Source organism: Delphinapterus leucas, chromosome 13 (assembly GCF_059928025.1).
Source record: "Delphinapterus leucas isolate spDelLeu-1000000601 "Yukka" chromosome 13, BTC_Dleu_Yukka2, whole genome shotgun sequence".
Lineage (NCBI taxonomy): Eukaryota > Metazoa > Chordata > Mammalia > Artiodactyla > Monodontidae > Delphinapterus > Delphinapterus leucas.
In genome coordinates this window covers 29948116-29970275 of record NC_143141.1, presented here as the reverse complement: position 1 = coordinate 29970275, position 22160 = coordinate 29948116, and the positions used below count along the sequence as shown (strand labels likewise).

The window sequence follows — 22160 nt, the reverse complement described above, 5'->3', positions numbered from 1 at the left end:
AAAGTACAGATTCGTTTTAATGTAAATGATATAATAATAATGCTAGTCAGCAGTTACGGAATATTCATATTGTGCTAGGAGTTGAGCATTAAGTACTTTACAGGCATTCTTTTATTTAAAATCTCATATATATACTACCTACCTTAGGAAGTAGGGAATATAAATGTGCCAAGGTGATTGAAATAACGTGGTCATGTACAAGGCAATGAAACCAGGACAGGGTTTTCTGGGCTGATGGTTGAATTTTGGCCAAGACGCTAAGGGGAGAAGGGATGAGCACTGGTGGGGAGACTGAAAACTTATTCATCGTGGGGAGAAAGCACTGGTGTAAGCATCGTACTGGTTGCTTCAGAACCGTTACCCTCGTAACCCGAAAACTGAGGTTTTGCTGAAAGCTGAAGGCAGATTGCTTGCAGTGTGAAAAAGAATTTACTGATATCTATTCATCTCTTCATGTTTGAACCTGACTGTTTTGCAGATTTGTTGAAATGACTCAAGTTGTCTTTCAGATCTGGACTAAATGTCTGTATCACAGCATTAGGGCCCATGGAGCAGCATTTGCAAGCCCATACTCACCTCCCCCCTTTTTAGTGTTTTGCACTCTGGAAAAGCAAACAACAGCAACAACAATATCTTATTTCCTTTTATCTATAGTTATTATTCATCTTGTCAAGAAACCCAATTTGATATATTTATGCTAAAATATAAATGAAATTTTTGCAGTTTTATTGAGATTTAATTGATATATAATATTGTATCTGTCCAAGGTGTACAATGTGATGATTGATATATATATATATAGTGTGCGAAATGATTACCACAATAAGTTTAGTTAACCCACATAATTACATATGTTATCTTTGTGATGAGAACGTTCAAGATCTACTCTCTTAGCAACTTTCAAACATAAAATACGGTATTGTTAACTGTAGTGACCGAGCTGTACATTACATCACCATTACTCACTTGTCTTATAACTAGAAGTTTTTACCTTTTGATCATCTTCCCTCATTTTCGTCACCTCCAACCCCCAGCTCTGGCAACCGTCATTCCATTCTTTCTATCATGAGTTCAGTATTTTAGATTTCACATATGAGATCATAAAGTATTTATCTTTCTCTGTCTGACATTTCATTTAGCATAATGCCCCCCAAACCCACCCATGTGGTCACAAATAGCCAGATTTCCTTCTTTATCATGGCTGAATAATAGTAGGTTGTATGCACCCCGTTTTCTTCATCCATTCATCCACAAGAAAACACTGAGGTTGTTTCCATGTCTTGGCTACTGTATTGGGTTGGCCAGAAAGTTCATACAGTTAATGAATACACTGTTCAATCAAACTTGGTGAAAATGAGTCTTTTATTTTTACTTAAAATAAATCTTTGACAAAGCCAGCTAGGCATCCCTTTGAGTAACGACTTATATCACATTGAAATATTTTAAACATATGAACAGTAATAGCTGAAATGACAAATGTTACTAATATTGACACAATTTATCAAGGAGAATATGTTAGAATATGTGAAAATGCAGATGGACAGTGAAAGAACAGCTATAACTTTTAACTAAATATTGTCTTGATATTTAGACCATTGGTTAAAATCATGATAACAGGTTTCATCCGTTTCAAGAAAGCAGAATATTTGCAGATCACTTAACATTTACTAGGTATGTTCTCAGCCTGGAAGGATATATTTCACTTACATGTGTCATTTAATTTAAGCACATCCCTCTGTAATAGATAGTGGTATCCCTATTTGCAGATAGGAGACAGGCTCAGAAAGATTAAGAATGTTACCTAATTCTAGTAAGTAGCCAAACCTAAACTGATCTAATTCCAGGGCAAAGCTCTTTCTGGCACATCAGTGTGGGTCTTTATCTCTTTGAGAATTGTTGAACATTAAAAGCCTTCTTCCAGGTAAATGCATAAAGAAACAACATGAGCAATGATATAACAATACAAGTCTCACTAAATAATTGGTGTGTTTGGCCTTGCTTTTGCTGATAGATCTTTTGCAAAATTGCTTTTCTCTGAGATATTTAAAGTGGACTTTAACTATTTTCTTGGAAGACTTTCCTAAATTATACCTATCAGAAAGCTGCTTTGCTTTAAGGCCGAAGAAAAATGAAAGCTTACTTAACTACACTTAGGTGCCAGGGTCATACTATGAGCTCTACACCTGCCAGGATTCACGCTAAGATAGATAGGGTGGCTCAGCAAACTGTCCATAGTCCTGTGATTTCTTTCTGATATTCTGAAGTAGAAATAATTTAATAACTGTTCACAAAAGAGAGAAACACTGTTTCTTGGTCCTCAATATCATACTGCTGTAGGCTAATTCTTTCTCTCTTCTGTTGCCCCTTAGTATAGAGAGTGTGTTTTGGGGACCCTCCTTCACGATCTTCTCCATTCCAAGAGCATCTTACATAAATCCAGGACTTCTCAAGCAGCCAGTTTTGCCAGATGGTCTTAGGGTTGGTTGTACCCATATATGTATAATCTGAACTTCTCAAGTAAGGTCCTTAGAGAGCATAATGGCTAAGAGAATTGGTGCTGATACCAGACCTGAGTCCAAATACTGCCTATGCCCCTAACTAGCTGTGTAACCTTGGAGAAGTAACTTAAGCCCCTTAAAGGGATTAGATTTCTCACCTGGAAAATGGTATAATAAATGCATCTACCTCCTATGGTTAGTGTGTAAATTAATGTAACTTGAGATGGTGCGTGTTAAGCATTAGCACAGTGCCTGTCTCTTGTTAGTAATACCTGCTTTTCTTATTAATTATTCTCTTTATATTCCCAGTTGCAGCTGGGTGCCTAACATATAATAGTTGTTCAGCAAATAGTTACTGGATTGAACCAGCTCTGAAATTGAAGCATTGGGTCAACAGCAAAGTAGTCACCCCACCATCATTTCTCCCAGAGAAAGGGAGAATAGATGGAAGCCAGCCATCATACTTTCTTTTCTTATTCTAAACTTCCCATCCAGCCCCAGCAATAAAATAATCTTCCTGGACCCTAACAATTTCAAGGATTCTTCAAATCACACTATTTGAAAATAGCTGGGTTGCCCTAATCTAATATGTCCCAGGACCCCAAGGTCACCAAGCTTCTATTAATGAAGTCTAGTTAAGATAAATGATAACAGTTAGTCAACCAACTGCTTATGAGCTCATTGGGCTTTTTAAAATTTACTATCTGCGCTTCATAGAGACACAGGTATTTTGCTTTTGTAGGACATTCAACAGTCAAAGTAGTCTTTTAAAAAGCACAAATCAGACGCTATTATTGCACTGCTTCTAACCTCTAAAGGCTATCTATTGTAAAGAGATGAAATTTTCAACTACTTAGCCAGGCTCACAGAGACCGTGTGCTCTGGTCACTTACTACATCTTTCCCTGACCTTCATGGGGCTCGAGGCACAGTTGTCCTTTTCAGTCCCTCAGATGCAACAAGCTCTACTTCTTGCTCTCCCAGCTTTAGATTGGCTAATCCATCTACCCAGACCAATTTCCCTCTTATCGTTAAGGTCTCGGTTCAAACGCCACCACTACTATCTTGACCAAAGAGACCTGCCTCCTCAGTGCCTCTCCATCCCTTTGTCCAGTCGTATTTCTGTCACTGTACAACATTTATTTACACGTTTACTCTGTCTTCCTCCACCACTGGACATTTGCTTAAGAGCAGGGACTTTGTAATTTTTTGCTTCCAAGGCTTGCAGCGGACACTGGCACGTAGGTGTGTAGGAAATGTGTGTCTAATAAAGAATAAATATGTGAATGAAAAAAAAAACTGTGAAACACTAACACAAGATTATTCTTCTTTCAAAAGAATAATGAAAAATGATTTCATTCAATAAGAGTCATTCTTAGTTACTGATCCATGACTTAGTAGATCCCATTCAATTTAAAATGTCCCCTTTTTTTCTGATACTTTCACAAGTCATTAATTAAATGTTGCTCACTTTTAAGGCCAATCTGTGAGACATTATTTAACTTGTCTCCTCTAAAGTTCCAGCATTAACTCAGGCGGGGCTTCACCAAGTACTGATCATGTGACCTTGGCCTCTCATTGCCTCCGTTTTCTCATTTGTAACATGGGTATAATAATCGGCTTATTTCATACGCCTATGAGGAGGAAAACTTCGTGTGTGTGTGTGTGTGTGTCTATATATATGTATTTAAACAGTGTCTTAGAATAGTGTCTGGCACATGATAAGCATTATAGAAGTATTGACTGCTGCTACTAGTACTGTTATTATGAGAACTAACTGTTGAGAATAATCCTTCATATAGTGGTTTATTCCACTGAAGATAAAGGAAACTCATAGAATATTAGAAATCAGATTAAACACGGAAAGCCAGTAAAATATACCAGGACAGAAGATGATGAGAGTGTGAAAGGATAGAGGAAAAAAAATGGTTTTTGTTTTTCTTTTTCTTTTTTAAAGAAGGAAAGAGCCTAGAAATAGGAGAAAAACTATTCATTGGCTATACTGACATGGAGATCGCTGGTGACCTTCATAAGTAAAATTTCAGGACAGTGGGCAGAGAGATTACGGTGAGGGAAGTCAGATGGATGTAAATTATAGAGTAGATGGGACGTGAGGAAATGGAAACAATATATGATGATAACAATTTTGAAAAGTTCAGACATGAATTGGCTAAAGAAGATATGCAGGGATTAGAGGAGGAGGGAGGCTTTCGTGTTACACGTATAGTTTTTAACATTTTAAGTTGGAGTTACTAGTCTAGAATGAGGTTGAATTTTGGCAAGAATCATTCATAAGGAGTAGATGGGTTGTAGAAAATGCAGTGCTGTGAAGTACTTGAGAAGATGAGAGAAAATGAAATGCTATCTGTAGTGCACGTGGCCTTTGAACTTGAACTCCTGTAGTGCAAGGGAATACAAAGATCAATGCAAATGCTAATGAATTAACGGATTTGGCAGTGGACTATTTACTGACTTCTGTGTTGCTAATGAGTTAGGAAGCGCCTCACCAGCTCAGAGTGAAGGAAGTAGAGAGGATGGAGGAAAATTTGAGGAGGGTAGGGAAAGCTTCTAAGAAAATAGTCCTTAAGGAGAATTAGAAAGAACTTACTGTAAGTCAGAGCAATATTTCCAGTCTTGAAAATCCATTTGAAGTTGGTGTTTATTAATTTATTGGAATACCAATTTTCCCTGCCACATGATGTTTCTCCAGCTACCTGGATATAAGTTACACAGAGGCAGAAAAGAATGAGAGATAACAATCGAGGGAAAATACAATTCGTATTTTTTTTTTACCTTTTTCCACTTCCCCGCGCCAGCTCTGGGGAGCCTTCATGGACATGGCTGCCCTCGCAGCCTGCAGCAGCACGCTGTTATCAAAGAATTCAAAGAAATGGAACATAGGTTTCCAACTTAATAATTCAGCAAAATCAAAAATTGTATATAATGTTTTCTGTTGGCAAAGATTTTTGCAATATAATTTGGTTCCATCTTTTGACAAGTAATTTGGCAATGTCTAGCAAGATAAAAATGTTAATAGCTTTTTACACATTAATTCTAATTCTGGAAGCTTATGCCGATAAATAATTTATAATCCAGAAAATTATTATATAAAGATGCTCATTGTCATGTCATTTGTAATAACAAAACATTGGAAACACCTTTAATTGTTAAGAATAGGAAAACAGTTTAGGAAATTATATCCACTTAGTAGAAAGTGACACAGTTACTATATTATAATTACAAGATGATGGAGCAAAATAAAATAATGCTTAATAAAGAAACAATGAAGAAAGCTGACCTAAAATTGTGTCTTCCTTATGACAGTAATTATGTAAACATATCAATGTTTATTAAAGCTTAAAACCAAGATAAAGTTTTAAAAGCTCTGTACCAGTAATGGGGATTTTATGTTCGTTTCAAAATATTTTTTGACACAACTCTTAGAATTTTGTTTTGTCTACTCCTTTTCTTAAGAATTTCTGATTATTACCTCACTTTTCATTTCATAGTTTCAAATAAAGCCAGCAATTTTATCATCAGAGAAGATTAGACTTATTGGACAGTTCATAATTCCAAGTTATTTGGTATAAAAAGACCATATACACTTGTAGGTGCTTTCAAAATAAAATTTCGAGAAGTTTTTTTTTTTGCTTAGTCTTTCCTAGTATGGAGATGAAGCAAACTACCTAAAATTGCTAGCCATTCTTTTTTCATTTTTCTCATTTTATTGATTTATCTTGCCCTTCACAGAAATGATAAGAAATGAGTCTGCAGTTGCATCTGCCAATTTCTTAAATCCTCTATTATCCACATTATGAAATCATACTAGTATGAATGCTTCCAGTATTTTCAGAACTCTTTAGTTAGTATACTTTAGCATTCTGTATGAAGTATCTTATGTAAGTGTAAAATTTAGACTCAACTTCTGGAAGCTTTTGATTTCTTAGTTCAAAAGTGAGAGATCCTTAGTTCAGCCATATGATTAACAATTACTTGTATAGTAAGAAGCTCCTAAATTATTGTTTTATGGGTACCTGGCAGTTTTCTTGCCATTTCTCAGAAGTTCTCTATTAAACACATTCTCTCTCTTTCTCTCTCTCTCTCTCTCTGTCTCTCTCTGTCTCTCTCTCTCTCTCTCTCTCTCTCTCTGTGTCTCTCTCTCTCTCTCACACACACACACACACACACACACATTGTGATTAAAAGCACAGATTTTGGCATTATGAAATCTAAGGTTCAATTTCCAGTTGTGTAGTTTCTGGGCCACTTCACTTTAGGCAAGTAACCTAATGTCTCTGAACCTTGTTATTTTCATCTGTAAAATAGAAATTACAATTATATCAGACAATCCTCAAAACATCCGTAATGATTTTAGAGTTTCAGAGTCAGGTAAAAGCAGGCACTCAGTAAATGGCTAGTGCTTTTATTACTTTATTATTATTTAGGTCTTGGTTTTCCTTGAGTGTGTGAGTCCCCATAATGAAATGTAATTTCCAGTAGATTGAGTAACACCTGTTTTCACCAAAAATTTTAACTGAGTTCATTACTTTCTGTGCAACCCAGATTAGTTTTCTGCCTCCTTTTCTGTGCCGTATGTAGGTGTTCAGTAGATTTATTTAATAAATGTATGAATGCATGAACGCGTAGATGAATTTTTAAATGCTTCTTTTTGAGAAGGTAGAAGAAATGTGACACAGTAGAACAGATAAGAAAATAATCCATGGAAAAAATGGCAAAGTCATGTATGTGCCCAGGGCCAGCCTAAGAAGAATTACTTTTTTTTTTTTTTTTAGGAAAAATGTGTTGAATAGCTTATTTTAATTATTTTTAAAAGTTAAGTACAGGGACTTCCCTGGCGGTCCAGTGGTTAAGACTTCGCCTTCCAATGCAGGGGGGTGTGGGTTCAATCCCTAGTCGGGGAGCTATGGTCCCACATGCCTCGCAGCCAAAAAACCAGAACATAAAACAGAAGCAGTATTGTAACAAATTCAATGAAGACTTTAAAAAATGGTCCACATCCAAAAAAAAAGTTAAGTACAAAACTTTGCTGATGATTTACATATTTAGGACCAATAAAATAATGTGAGATTAGCTGTACTAAAACAGAATGTTGAGCTACATTCACATTAAGTGACATTATATAGTCTGAGTTTATGGAAAACTTCTGAGATGGTGAGTGACCTTTGAGCAGAAAAAGACAGAAGGAGAAATGGCCTTTTCTACATTCTATTGTGCCTCTAAGTAAAATGCTTGGTAATCTAGCTACAAAGCTCTATGTCATTGGCCTTAGGCACGTACTGTGATCTACCTTGTGAAGATCAGATTTTGCCATGGAGAGGATTTGTAAAAGTATCACACATTCCAGTACCGTTGGCAACCACAGCTACCAAAAACTCCAATTTAAATTGATGAGCCTAATATCAGATGATAGTATCATTTCCTTGTGGGTGTTCTGGGAAAAGGTGGGTAGGAAATGTATAAAAGTGAATACTTTATTGACTGAAATAACACTTCATCATTTTGAAAACATAAAATACATTAAAGTTGTTATAGCATCATACATGAATCTTTCATTGTATTTTAGACCTTGCCTACAAGCAATGTTTTCTGCCCTTTGAAAGAGAACCATGCTTGTGGTATGCATTAATCATAGAAAAGATTAAACACTGAAAAGAAATTCAGCCTTTAAAGACAGTTTGCTTTGATTGATTCAGTGGGTTCTCCTAAAAAGTTAATACCCAGAATTATTGCTTGTTAAATTGGAGTTACAAATTCTTTCAGAGTTACTTAGTATTTTCTTTAATATCAGTATCAAGGAAGGCAAAGCAAATTTACATATTTATTAGGAAATACAGGCACATAATCATAAAACAAGAAAACACAACGTTTTTATAGACTTTATTTTTTAGAAGTGTTTTAATTTTACAGAAAAATTGAGAAGATAGTATAAAGTGTTTCCATATACACTATACCCATTTCCCTCTGTGACGATCAACTTATATTAGTATGTTACATTGTTACAATCAGTGAACAAATATTGATACATTATTGTTTACTATAGTCCATACATTAGTCCAGTTCCTTAGTTTTTACCTAATGTCCTTTTTTCTATTCCAGGATTTCATCCAAAACATCACATTACATTTAGTTGCCATGTTTCCTTAGGCTCCTCTTGGGTTTGATAGCTTCTCAGATTTTCCTTGCATGACCTTGGCAATTTTGAGTAGTTAGGCTTGTGTAGGATGCCCGCTACTAGAATTTGTTTGATGCATGTTTCATTGATAATATTGGGATTATGTGTTTGGGGGAGGAAGACCACAAGAGTAGAAGGGTTATTTTGTCAGATCACATCAAGTGTACAAAGTATCAATATGCATTATGAATGCTGAGGTCGACCTTGATCACCAGGCTGAGGTAGTGTTTTTCAGGTTTCTCCATTGTAAAATTACTGTTTTCCCTTCTCCATATTGTACTTTTTGGAAGGAAGTCAATATGCTCAGCCCACAACTAAGGAATAGAGAGTTATGCTTAAGATGGAGTACTACATAAACTATTTGGAATTCTTTTGCACTGGAGATTTATCTATTCTCCCGCAATTATTTATGTATCCAATTATTTATTTATATCAGAAGAACTCACGGATTTTTATTTTATACTTTGGGTCATAATCTAATTCTACGTTAGTTACTTTGTTCCTCAAATTGCTCTAGTCCTGACCCTTGTGAACTCTTTTCAGTTCAGTGGCTCGTGTGCCACTCTGAGGTATCCCCATCCTATATATTTTTTTGGAACTTCCTTACTTTCTGACACTATAAGATGGCCTTGTATATAAATCTTGTATATTTACTGCCCCAGTCCTAGAATCAGCTATTTCTTCAAGGATAACTAGGTCTTTTTAGTGGAGAACAGCATTAGACAGCAGGATCTGGGTGTGGGGTGTGCTAATTGCTGCCCGGATGTCATTGCTTCTAGATCTTCTCAGCTGACAGAGCAAAGAGATAACATGTGTGTACATTCCCCACGTATATGGACATATCTATAAGTATCTCTCTACATAACCATGTGTGTTAAGGTAATATGAAGCAATATTAAGCTAAGCATGAATGTATATTGATGTTTCCAACTTTAATCTGTTACCACATAGATCATCTTAGCCTCATCTCTTGCTTATCTTTAAATTTCAACTGTGGCAAAACACTTGACTTTTAGAAGTATGAAAATCAAATTGTAGCTACTTTGGGAAGCCACATCATCTAGCAGAAGAATTCTTAAAGGGCAAGGTATATATCATCAAATTTTAATTTACAGTCAGCAGTACTTTGTAACATCCATAGGCCTCCAGACCTCTGCTTCCAAGAAGGTGAAGTAGCCCATTTCTCCCAGGTTCTTCCACTTAAAACTAAAACCCTGAACATAACAACAGACAAACATAGGAAGACACTGAAAGGTGGAAATGAGAAGGCAGACTTAACTAGGGACTTTGGGACTTGAGGAATAACATGGTGATGAGTCCCCTGTGTTTCCTGTTGCTTCCCATACATCCTGGAGAGGGTATTACAGGAACCCCCAATCAATAACCACCAACAGAACAACAGACAAAAAAGCTTCAAAAAAGAAAACACAAAACCCCCGTTCCCCCTAGCCAAGGTATGAGGAAAGGGGTTGTCAAAGACAGAAAACCATTTGGGCAATAATATACACACTACTCGAGCCAAGTGCCAGTGGAATATTGCACCCATCCCCTATGTCCTGTGGTTTCAGTTGGGCCAAGCTACGATTTGATCTTCCACACCACCCCACTCCTGCCCTCCAGAAGAGGCAGCGCTCTGATTCGCCACCAGGGCTGTTTCAGTGTGGTGCAGTGGTGAGCTGAGCCTCCACCCCTTTGCATTAGCAAAGAGACTTTCAAAGGTGGTGCCTGACAGGCTAGTTAACACTGGGCTGCCCTCACACAGTCGTGGGGTCCAATGGTGGGACCTAGCCTCCGTCTCTCCCTGACATCGATAAGAATAGGATGTTACAGGTTGGAGGGAGTAGGCACCCCACTAACCCCCAACACATGGTGTCCGTGAGACCCAATGGGGTGCTGAATCCCCATAACCGTCCTGAGGCAGTAAGACAGAACGAGATGGCACAAGCAGGGCTAGTTGGCAGTTCTCTTCCTCTTACCCTGGTGTCAGTGGGGCCAGCAGGTAGCTGACCCTCTACCCACACCCGGCATCAACAAGAAGGAATGAAGTGGGAGGAAGGACAGCAAACACAGCAAACACTTCACCTCTCCCCTCCCCTGGTGTCAAGAAATCTACTGGGGAGATGAACTTCCACTCCTACTAAAAGGCAACAGAATGATATTAATGTTCCCACTTTTGGGGGGAAGGTGTCAGAAGGGCCAATAGGGTAGCTGAACTTCTACTTGGTCTGTCTGCAGTGAGAGAATGTAAGTGCCCACTTTTGCTGGGGTATTGACAGTAGGGCCCAATGGAAATCTGTACGTAGCCCCCCACTCCTCATACTACACCTCCAATAGGATGACTTCCTTCTAAAAAGTAATAATAAAATTAAATGGGATACAGAGTCATATAATAACTCACAATGTTTAGAATCCAATTGAAAAATACTCATGGCACCAAGAACCAGGAAATCACAGAATAAATGAGAAAAGACAATAAACCTACACCAGCACTGAGATAAAACATCTATTGAAATTATCAGACAGGGGTTTTAAATAAGCTGTCACATAAATGCTTCAATTAGCAATTATGTGTTCCTTGACGGAAATGGGAAAAATAGAAAATGTGAACAAAGAACTAGAAGTTATAAGAATAAAAACAAATGAGAATAGTAGAACTGAAAAATGCAACAATCAAAAAACTTTGCTCAAGAGTAGAGTGGAGATTACAAAGCACAGAATCATGAACTTAGAAGAGATCAATACGATGTACCACATGTACAGAGAAAAATAGGCTGAGGGGTAGAGATGGGAGAAAGAACAGGATCTCAAGAACCTGTAAACAGTAACAAAAGCACTAACATTCATATTATCAAGGTTCCAGAATGAAAACAGAGAGCACGTAGGACTGACAAAGTATTCAGAGAAATAATGACTGAAACGTTCCCAATTTTTTAGAAGACATAAGCACACATCCAAGGATCTGAGCAAATCCAAAGAGGAAAAACACAAAGGTATCCTTGTCAAGACGCGTCATAATTAAACTTCTGAAAAGTAGAGACAAAACAAATCTCGAAAGTGGACAGGCAGAAACGATGCATCACTTATTGAGAAACCAATTCCAATGACAGCATATTTCTTGTCTAAAATTATGGAGTCAGAAGCATTGACATAACATTTTTCAAGTAGTAAAAGAAAAGAACTCTCAGCCACAAATTCACACTTTTTATATCCACTTTCTTGTTTGACTTATATTAATGGACTACCAACTCATCTTTCTATATCCGGGCCTGCCATCAGACTTCTCCAAAAATCTAGTCACAGTATTTCCAGAGTGATCTTTCTGAAAAAGAAACAAATTTTTCTTATAAAAGTACCTGATTGTGTTATGAAACTTTTCTCTCTTCTAAGTTACCAGGTAAAATCCTTCAATGGATTCCCATCTTTCTTGGAGGAAAATCTCACATCCAAACTCTCTTTGTCCTTTTGGGCTGCTGTAAGATTATACTGCAGGTTGGGTGGCTCATAAACACCAGGAATTTTTTTTCTCACGGCTCCGGAGGCTGTGAGTTCAAGAATAGGTTGCCAGTATGGTCAGATAAGGGCCCTCTTCTGAATCACAGACTTCTCATTGTATCCTCACATGGCAGAAGAGCTTAGGGAGCTCTGTGGGGTCTCTTTTATAAGAGCACTAATACCATAATCATTTCCCAAAGGCCCCACCTACTAATACTATCAGCTACGGAAATTAAGATTTCAACGTATGAATTTGGAGGGGAACACAAAGACTAGACCATAGCACTTACTATACATACATGGACCATGCATGATCTGGCTTCTACGCCCCTCTCCATTGTCTTCTTTTCCTACACGCCAGTGAGCATTTCTCTTTTTTTTTTTTTTCTTTCTTTTTGCGGTACGCGGGCCTCTCACTGTTGTGGCCTCTCCCGTTGCGGAGCACAGGCTCCGGACGCGCAGGCTCAGTGTCCATGGCTCGCGGGGCCTAGCCGCTCCGCGGCATGTGGGATCTTCCCGGACCGGGACACGAACCCGTGTCCCCTGCATCGGCAGGCGGCCTCTCAACCACTGCGCCACGAGGGAAGCCCTAGTGAGCATTTCTTATACTGATTATGAATGGAACTCCTTTCTGGACTGATCCTTAACCATTCATTTTCTGGCAACTGTGAATTTATCTTCTCTTTTCCTCAAAACTTCACCCTTCCTTCATGTTACATATCCATTTCAATTGCCTTCTACAGGAAGCCCTACTGATATCGCCCATATACTACTGTCCACAGCATGAATTAAGGTCTTACTGTGTCTTCCTATAGCACTCTGTAATATCTTTTACGGTAACTATGGATTTTCTTACTTGAGTGTCACAATACATTGAATTCTAGGTGGCACTATAATGATTTTAATAACAGTAACACTGGTGCCTAGTTTATCCCATGACATACTTTAGGTGTTCAATAAATGTGTGTTGAATGAGTGAATGAATGAATGGTCAATTTGAAATCTTAATCATGTTACTTTTCAAAAATCTGTTACAAGATACCACAGTTTTCCAGAAGATTAGGGAGTTAGGACCTTAAACTTGATTTAACAGAGGAAATTTTTACTCATACATCATGCTTAAATACCTCAAAGTAAAACCATAAACCCAGGAATTTAAGGTTATCCATTTGGACTTTCAAGCCAATAATTAATATCTCCTGCCCCGACTGTATTAGATGGTTTCGATGCTCCACTCATATCTCCCCAGCACTCATCATTCCAGTATATGCTGATAGAATCATGCTGCCGCCTGCAATTATCCACCTTAGGGCAGGCCAGAAGTGTACAGGAGTTAATGTATCTGGGTGTAGCTTTCAACCAAGGACAGAGGGGACTGGAAGATAAGTACTTCAAGTTTCTCACCGATTCTTGGGATAACTCTGAGACATGTTCTGTAGAGTTTCACAGAACTCGCCTGAAGTACTGGCAGCAGTTCCCTGCAGGAGTAATTTATTCGGTAATACACCTCTGTTGGCTTCCTTCCATGCCTCCATTCTCAATTCCCACTCCACTTCTGAGTTTTCTGGAAGCACCTCCCAGATGAGCAGTTTGCACTCAAATTATCGCCTCAAGTTCTGCTTCTAGGGGAACTCAGTTGATAGCCTCCTAACAACCCAGTGCTCCTTACAGAGCCGTCACTGGTACAAGTACCAAGGCACGGCACATTACGTATCACTCCTCCTAAATCCTAATATTTTTAAACAGATAGGAAAGAGCATGACCTTGAAGAGAAAAAGAGTTCATATGAGGATGGCCAATGGATAAAGGGAAGGAGAGACAGTGCCATTTGTTTTCCATTAATGATAGTGTGAAATGTATGGGCAGATGGTCTAACAGGTGTGACTATAATTTGAGGAGCCTGCTCCCTTGGTTACAGAAGACTGCTATTGTTATTATTTTGGAACCACAACCTCATGACTTTATAGTTTCACTTGATGTAACCTTCTCCTTTACCTTTAAATCTTCGTACATCACTGAATTGCAGCCAATAGATTTATTTTCTCCCTATGGCTCCATCACAGAAAAAGACACACACGTGCACACACACACACACGCGCGCACACACACACACACACAGAGTTTTGTGTATGCCAGTGCTAGAAAAGACAAGCTCATGGTGCATGTATGCAATGGATATTGTACATTACAGGTCTCTGTGAAATAGTCTTCTGCAGGTTCCTATGTTTATTTTATGAATAATTAACTTTAGTAAAGTTAATTTCCTGAAGATCTTGTTGAAGACTGAAGAAAGGAAGTAAATTGTAAAGAAAAAGACTTCGAAACTTGCCCTTTTCGCCCTCTCTTTGTGTCTTAATGAACAAAGGATAACTGGGCCTTTTTTGAAGCCTTTGCTTGAGTTGAAGACACAAAATGCAACCTGTACTCTTATCATAATATGCTCAGTTTATGAGTACCCAAACTTATAAACCGTGAATTTCCCTAAAGTTATTATACCATCTAGAAGATGTTTGCTTGGACGTTTACTTAAAACCAAACAATTGAGGTCTGTGTGTCCAAATAATTTCCTTCTCTCTTGTTGTCTCCATTTCAGTTTCCTGAGTTTCTGGGAAGGCCTGGTTTCCCCAAAGGAACGATTTCTGGTAGAAGTCTGAAGGTCTGACCGAAGAAAAAAAATCCAGTACAGCCAATGAATTGAGGACAAGAAGGTTTCCGATCAGGTAGGAACATTTAATCTCATACATTACGATCACCTTAAGTAAGGTGTGCTGATAGCTGGATATGATTTAACTGCTTGGAAAAAGATGCATATATATTATATAACCTACCCCACAAGGAAGCTGTTCTCAATTCTCTTAGAGGTTGTGGTGTTTATCAGAGAGCGCCTTGGGGGAATATGAATACAATAACAGTATGATGCTTTTTTTTTTTTTTAGCTCATTGTTGCCAAGTACACTTGGTGATCTTGGTGCCTGTGGTTTAATCCCAGGAGGTTAGACATGTGGAACAGCACATTAACCCTCTTTAGTATTTTCTCCCAAGACAAATCATTTTTATAGGTTGTCTCCATGGTCTTCTAGTTGCTTATCAAAATTAAGCATCAAGTCTTCTAAGTGAGCAATAGCCCCAGTCAGTGTGAGGAAATCAGCTTGGTTCTTATTGGGTCACAGCTTCTTGTCCTTGGCACAAAGTGAGTTCACATAGGGAGTTAGAAGGAGGAGAACGGGACATGAGAAAGGGGAGTTCTGTGTTCTCATTTACCTATGCATGTTGAAACTCCACTAACAGCTTTATTTTCATTAGCAATTTGTGATAAAAACTTAGGGTAAAGGGAATAATGAAGCTGTCCCATTATATGGCAGGACAAAAGATAGTAGTGACATCAAAATCAGGGCCTGTCCATCTCGTTTGCAGCTATATACTGAGTGTTTAGCATAGCATTTGACCCCTCATCAGTATTCAATAAGAAGATGCGTGTTGAATGACTTAGGGATGAATTAATGAATGAAAAAAGTTAATATGGTAGAAAATGTGTTTTATCCTTGTATTTTCGTGTGTTGACTTCTGTATTTCAAGACCCAGCACTGTAACTGACACATAGAATATAAGCAATAAAATGTGTTGAAAGAATGAATGAGTCCCCACTATTCTAAGAATAATTTTAAGACCAACACGGACCCCATATCTGCCAGAGGTATCCAGAGGTGAAAGCCTGGATCTCAGCTAGTGGTAGAGCTGACAGAATTTATCTAGTTTTAATAATTTACAGCCCATCCCATTACATTTAGGCATAGTACCCACATGAGCCATACAATTAAATGTTGACTGGAAAACAATGCACAACCTAGAAGTTGAGAATTATGTTTTATGTGGAGGACATACTGAGGACTGAAGTCAGGAGACAGCCTCTCAGATAGCTCTGAGGGACTGTTCTGAAGAGGTAAGGGAGGGCACAGGGTATTTAGGGGTTCTTGCAAAAAAACAAACAGGTAGTTGGAACATCAAAAGATTACTGTTAATTAAAGAAACTAGACATCTTAAGTTAATAAATGTAGCACTTTTCTATATATGGTGAGATGCAAGAATCTGGTCTCCTGGGAATCATTCCCTTGATTTGCACTTTATTTATCTAGGGCCAGTATCCTGTTTTCTCCATCCTGAATCCCCTCAGGGTGCGGCTTTGGGTGTGGCTTCAGTGGCTGATGGCTTGATGGTTATAACATCCTGTGTTACCGATAAGGCTGGCTACATTCTTTGTCTACATAAATGACTTGAATATGGATAGTAAATCTGTGGATTTGCAAAACGTAATTCTTGGAGCATTTTTATAAGGACAAAGTTCAGGGCAATTTCAGAATCACTAGCGGCTAAAATTGCTATTTATACTTTGGTTTGGGAAATAAATTATTTTTATTGTCATTTCAGCCTTTCTTTAATTTTCGAGATTGTTAAAAGAGGGCAAAGAAAGAGGAGAAGACCCCTGAGTCAGGTAATCCTCCTTTTCCTGGCGACTCCCCTAGTTAAAAGCTCAGTTTACAATGGTGGTCAGTTTTTCAGTCCATTTGTGCTAATTTCTGTTACTAACAACATAGCATCTTATTTTCTATTTGAGGTTTTTGGATTTTTCCTAATTATGCTTTTGCTTTTTATTCTATCAAATGTCCATGAATTTGATAAAGTCCTCGGTATTAAAAGAAAACCAGTAAGATTCATAAAAATAAAAATAAGTTCTTGGATAAATTTATAAATTTCTACCTGCATTCAAAGTGGAGTAAGTTGGCAAGAAATTTATAAGGGGCAGATACTCTAAGGAGCACTCGCATTCAGAAACTCAAAATGGTTGCACGTGTTTATCCTGTAAGAGGTCTGTGATGAAACAGCAGGATGAAGGCTATATGTCCAAACTTAAATGCAATCTTTTAAATCACCTTTCATGTCAGGCCAGGTAAGAACTGGGCAATTCAATAAGTAAATTAGAACAATTCTTATTTTCAATAATTTCTTAGGTCAACAGAATAATGAAAAACTTATCTTTAACTCCAAGAAATCTGGACAGTTATTAAAGCAAATGTGTTGTCCTCCTGGCCTACACCTGGTTATAAACAGCAGTACGACTTCAGAAAACCCTGGACACTGAGTGGACTTTCTAAATATAGCTTTTTCTTTCTATAAAGGTGTTTTCCAAGAATGCTATCTTTTGTGAAAATGTGGCCTTTGTAAATGGTACGCAGACACTAAGGTCTGTGACTTTTCGACCTAGAAAAGATTTGAAATATTTTCTTAGCCTGGGAATCCACATTTTAGAGGCACAGAAAGAGAAACCCAATGAAATTAATTATTTTACCCACCATCAAACGGCAAACAAGTAATAACGACAGCATTGTCCTCAACACTACATTTCTTCTGTGCCTTATCCCTCTTCTTTTAAGAGGAATGACAACATTATCTGCAAACTTTATCTATAACTAATTTTTTAAAAATTTTGCTGTTTTGTAACTCATTTTTGAAAAATTCTGTTTCTATGTTGAAAATGTGTAAGGACATTTACCTTCTTTCTTGAAACACCTTTGCCTGCATTTATCACATTTTATTGTTGAACTATTGTGTAGCAATAAGTACAAAAGTGCGTCTAGTAGAGGAGATAATGTCAGAGGCAACAAGTTGTGTGTATGGGGGGGGCGGGGTTAGAGTTGACATACCTTAAGGGAGATGAGGAGAGAGGGAGGAGAATAGAAATTTTATTTATTTGAAAAAAATATGATTGCAAGTTAGACAATGTTTGGCTAAACTTAATACAGTATAGCTTTCCTTAACTTAAATTCTGGGTAAACTTGCACTGTTTACATTGCCACAGACTAGGGAATAAACAAAGCAAAAAGATTTTTGGTACCACCATTTTGTGTTAATTTCATAAAGATTTCTACAAGACATTTTAAAAATAAATTGAAAAACGAAAGACTTGTCTTTAGCTTATTTTCCCTGCTTGCTTGCACTTTAATAAGTTGATAAATGACATTTAAACTCAATAATTATGATTAATTCTGTCCCGCAATTTTTAAAAGCACTGGTGATTGTGTGCGCCTGCATGTGCGCACCTTTACAACCAGTAAAATAAAGTTCTTGATCAAAAAATTATTATCATTTAGACTATTGAATAAAATCAGATATGATAGAGGGGCCAGCTGTTGGTAGGTTTAAAAGTCACCCTAGGTGATTAATTCATGCAGCAGTGTTGCAGGTCTCTCTTTAGATGAAGCACTTAGAAGTATAACCAAGCATGGCTCTAATTTCATATCTGAGTTCATATTTAGAGTTCTTTAGCAAGTGCTTGCTCTATGTGTTTTTATAGTCTTTGGTTGTGCTCTAAAAATATCAAAATTATGAATTAACAGATATGCAAAAGTGAAATCCTAGAAGATAGGATAAACATGAAGTCCTCTAATTATCACTCAAATAAGTTTGGTTGACACAGAACTGGGAATCACATAAAGACATTAATAAGTCATAATGCTGAAATTAAAACCTTCTAGTTACAGTACAAAAGAAATCCTAATTTGTACCACAAGGTAATGAATTCAGTACTTTTCATTTGTTAAATATTTGCTTATTACCCTGCACCGTGCATATAACACTGTTCCAAAATTTGGAGGGCAAACAGGAAAAACAGAAACTCTCTACCCTCAAGTTGTTTATACTGCAGTCAGTGAAATTTCTCTACTTTGAGATCTTTTAATTCCTCAGTTCATTGTAACATCTTCTTCAGATGAATTGTGTTCTATTTGTTAAAACCAAGGTTTAGCACTTTACATAGTTTCTTCAGTGTTCCTGATAGTGAAATAGAGTCATAATGCTAATTTCCAGTACTAATTATAGAGTTGATAGGAGAAATGCTCAAGATCGATAGTAACGTGATTTCGATAATCTACAAAATGTCTTGAGGTTTCCCAGATAACAACTCGTCTCCCAGACAAAAATGCACTTATTATTTATATTCCAAGCTTATAAATTTTTTTGTATTTTAATCATATAGAGGTTTTACAACATCTTTTATTTTTTTATTATTATTATTTTCTATTTACTATTATTTTCTTTTGCGGTCCACGGGCCTCTCACTGTTGTGGCCTCTCCCGTTGCAGAGCACAGGCTCCGGACGCGCAGGCTCAGCGGCCATGGCTCACGGGCCCAGCCGCTCTGTGGCATGTGGGATCTTCCCGGACCGGGGCACGAACCCGTGTCCCCTGCATCGGCAGGCGGACTCTCAACCACTGTGCCACCAGGGAAGCCCTACAACATCTTTTAATTCACATTTTAAGATATTTTGTTCAGTGGATTATCTCATTTTGAAACTATTGATTTATATGTACATACTATGTAAATATTAGTATATATTTCTCAATGGCTAGGTTAGTGCTTTCTTAACTACTTAAGTTTGTTTAATTCATATTGTTGTTCTTCAGCATTTCTTTTACTCACTGGAGCCTATCCTACTGACTTCGAAAAGCCTGAAAAAGTCTGAAAATCCCATTTAAAGTAATTGTGTGGAAAATCTTTAAAATAACATTATAATAATAGTAGAGAAGAAGAGTATTTAACATTGTGCTGAAGATCATTCCATTAATAAAGAGATTAATCAATAATTCTAACATTCAGACATATAATAAAAATGAAAAACATTAATCATAATACTGAGCAGTGACACTTTCAGTAAAGGGAGATATTAAATATCGTATAGGAAACTAGTATCTGCAGAGCAGATAAGTTGGCAATGATTATACATATATTTAAAATATGTTGAAACAGTCATAGACAGTTTTTCTTTTTGGCTGAAAAGAGGCATATTGAAGTATTTAAGCACTACTTCAACTGGAATAGATATTTAGACGCTCTACAGAAAACACATGATTGCAGAAGAGCAGATATTAGCAGGTGTGTGAATGTGTATGTCTTTAATTAATGCATTTTCACTCATTCAAAAAGGAGAAGACTGCCAAATTTACTTTAAAGGTGGCATTGACTTTTGCTGCTGTTGCTGTTCCTTTAGTGTTCACCAAAGAGTACCGTCCTGTCATTTATCCAAGTTAGAAATCTAGAAGCAATCCTAGGATTCTCATTATAGGGTCCCCTACCTTCATGCTCCCCACTCAATAAGTAACAAATTCTTGGCTCTCCTGTGTAGGAAAGCTCTCTCCAATGTACGCCTGCTCTGTCACTCTCCGGGTCCAGCATCTCTGCCTCACCCTCCCATTGAAGTCACTTCTAGTTCATTCTGTGCAGGGCCATTTTTAAACCTTCCTCAGTCCTAGGCAGTTGCCCTTTTAGAAGCTTTACCCTCAATGTTATCAAATGCATTAAAATGTGCCCAAGTCACATATCCAATATAATTTATAGATAACTATATGAAAGCTGAGTAACATTGCTGTTGTAGTAATATTAGTTGAAAATATTAATTACACAAGTTTTTATCTCAATTTTGCAGATTTTTTTTCCTATTCTGGAGCCATGTTTTCCAGGTGTCAAACAATTTTCTAAGTCCTTCTCAAACTCCTAGTCCCTAGTGAGTGTGCTTTTACTGTCACAGGGTTGAACAGCCCAGACAGCAAGATGTCTGAAGATGAAGACCATCACATGGTTGAGTAGATCAGATACGTGAAGGAAATAAGTAAGGTAAGAAGGAAAAAGAATTGAAAGAGCTGAAAGATGTGTTACTTGGCTGTCAGGTGTTAGGAGAGTTTATTTGTGCTTTTTCTTAGTCTTCATAATGCTCTTGTCAGAATGGTGGTAACATACCCATTTTTTTAGATGAGCGACCTTTAACTATAGGTTGCACTTGATTGTCTGCCAGGTCTTCAAGTCTGTGATGGGGACAGTAACGTCAGAAATTTCAATCCCAGTCAGATCAAGACCCGGTAGAGACGCCATTACGGAAGTGCATGGTTTTGACCCAAATTTGACCACATTAAAATGTTGTTCTTTCTTCTCCAGGATGATAGTCTATATTTCAAGAAGAATTATAATTCTTGCCCCATAACAATTTCTCTGAGCTCTTTGTTCCAACTAAAGCCTTTGATTGATTTTCATATTAGCAAAGCCCTGGAATTATATGCAAAATGCTATGAATAGTTATCTACCTATCTAATTATTTTTAGCAAAAGGATGCAGAGCCGTTATCAGATTCTCAAAACTCAATCAGATTATCTAACAGTTTACATTAAATGAGGTAATGAGTGCCCTATCTGGATCCGAACATTATAATACTTTTAATCCTTACCGTGGTCCCTGAAATGTCTATTATCTCTAATTATCAGTAAGGGAACTGAGGCGTAGTAAAGTCTAAGTAAGTGAGAGGTCTGGAATTCAAATCCAGGTCAGTTTCAGGCTTGAACACCACTAATTCTAGAGCCTACACTGCATTCTATGCTCTCACTGTAGATAATCAATAAGTGTTCATTTATTTCCTTTACCCCAGTTGGGGACAAAGAACATGGGTGTGTGAAAGAAAGTACAGATTCGTTTTAATGTAAATGATATAATAATAATGCTAGTCAGCAGTTACGGAATATTCATATTGTGCTAGGAGTTGAGCATTAAGTACTTTACAGGCATTCTTTTATTTAAAATCTCATATATATACTACCTACCTTAGGAAGTAGGGAATATAAATGTGCCAAGGTGATTGAAATAACGTGGTCATGTACAAGGCAATGAAACCAGGACAGGGTTTTCTGGGCTGATGGTTGAATTTTGGCCAAGACGCTAAGGGGAGAAGGGATGAGCACTGGTGGGGAGACTGAAAACTTATTCATCGTGGGGAGAAAGCACTGGTGTAAGCATCGTACTGGTTGCTTCAGAACCGTTACCCTCGTAACCCGAAAACTGAGGTTTTGCTGAAAGCTGAAGGCAGATTGCTTGCAGTGTGAAAAAGAATTTACTGATATCTATTCATCTCTTCATGTTTGAACCTGACTGTTTTGCAGATTT

General features: G+C 37.5%; 1 long non-coding RNA gene across 5 annotated transcripts in view; it reads left to right on the top strand.

Annotated features, from left to right (window-relative positions):
- Window positions 1-22160, top strand: part of LOC149747719 (uncharacterized) — a 65114-nt gene that overhangs the window by 6989 nt on the left and 35965 nt on the right. For 4 of the 5 annotated variants that reach the window (XR_016395394.1, XR_016395393.1, XR_016395392.1 and 1 more), the window contains exons 4-5: window positions 14776-14902; window positions 16608-20846. This is a non-coding gene — a long non-coding RNA (uncharacterized LOC149747719). The remainder of the gene's footprint in view (window positions 1-14775; window positions 14903-16607; window positions 20847-22160) is intronic. The other variant, XR_016395395.1, reaches the window with a different exon arrangement.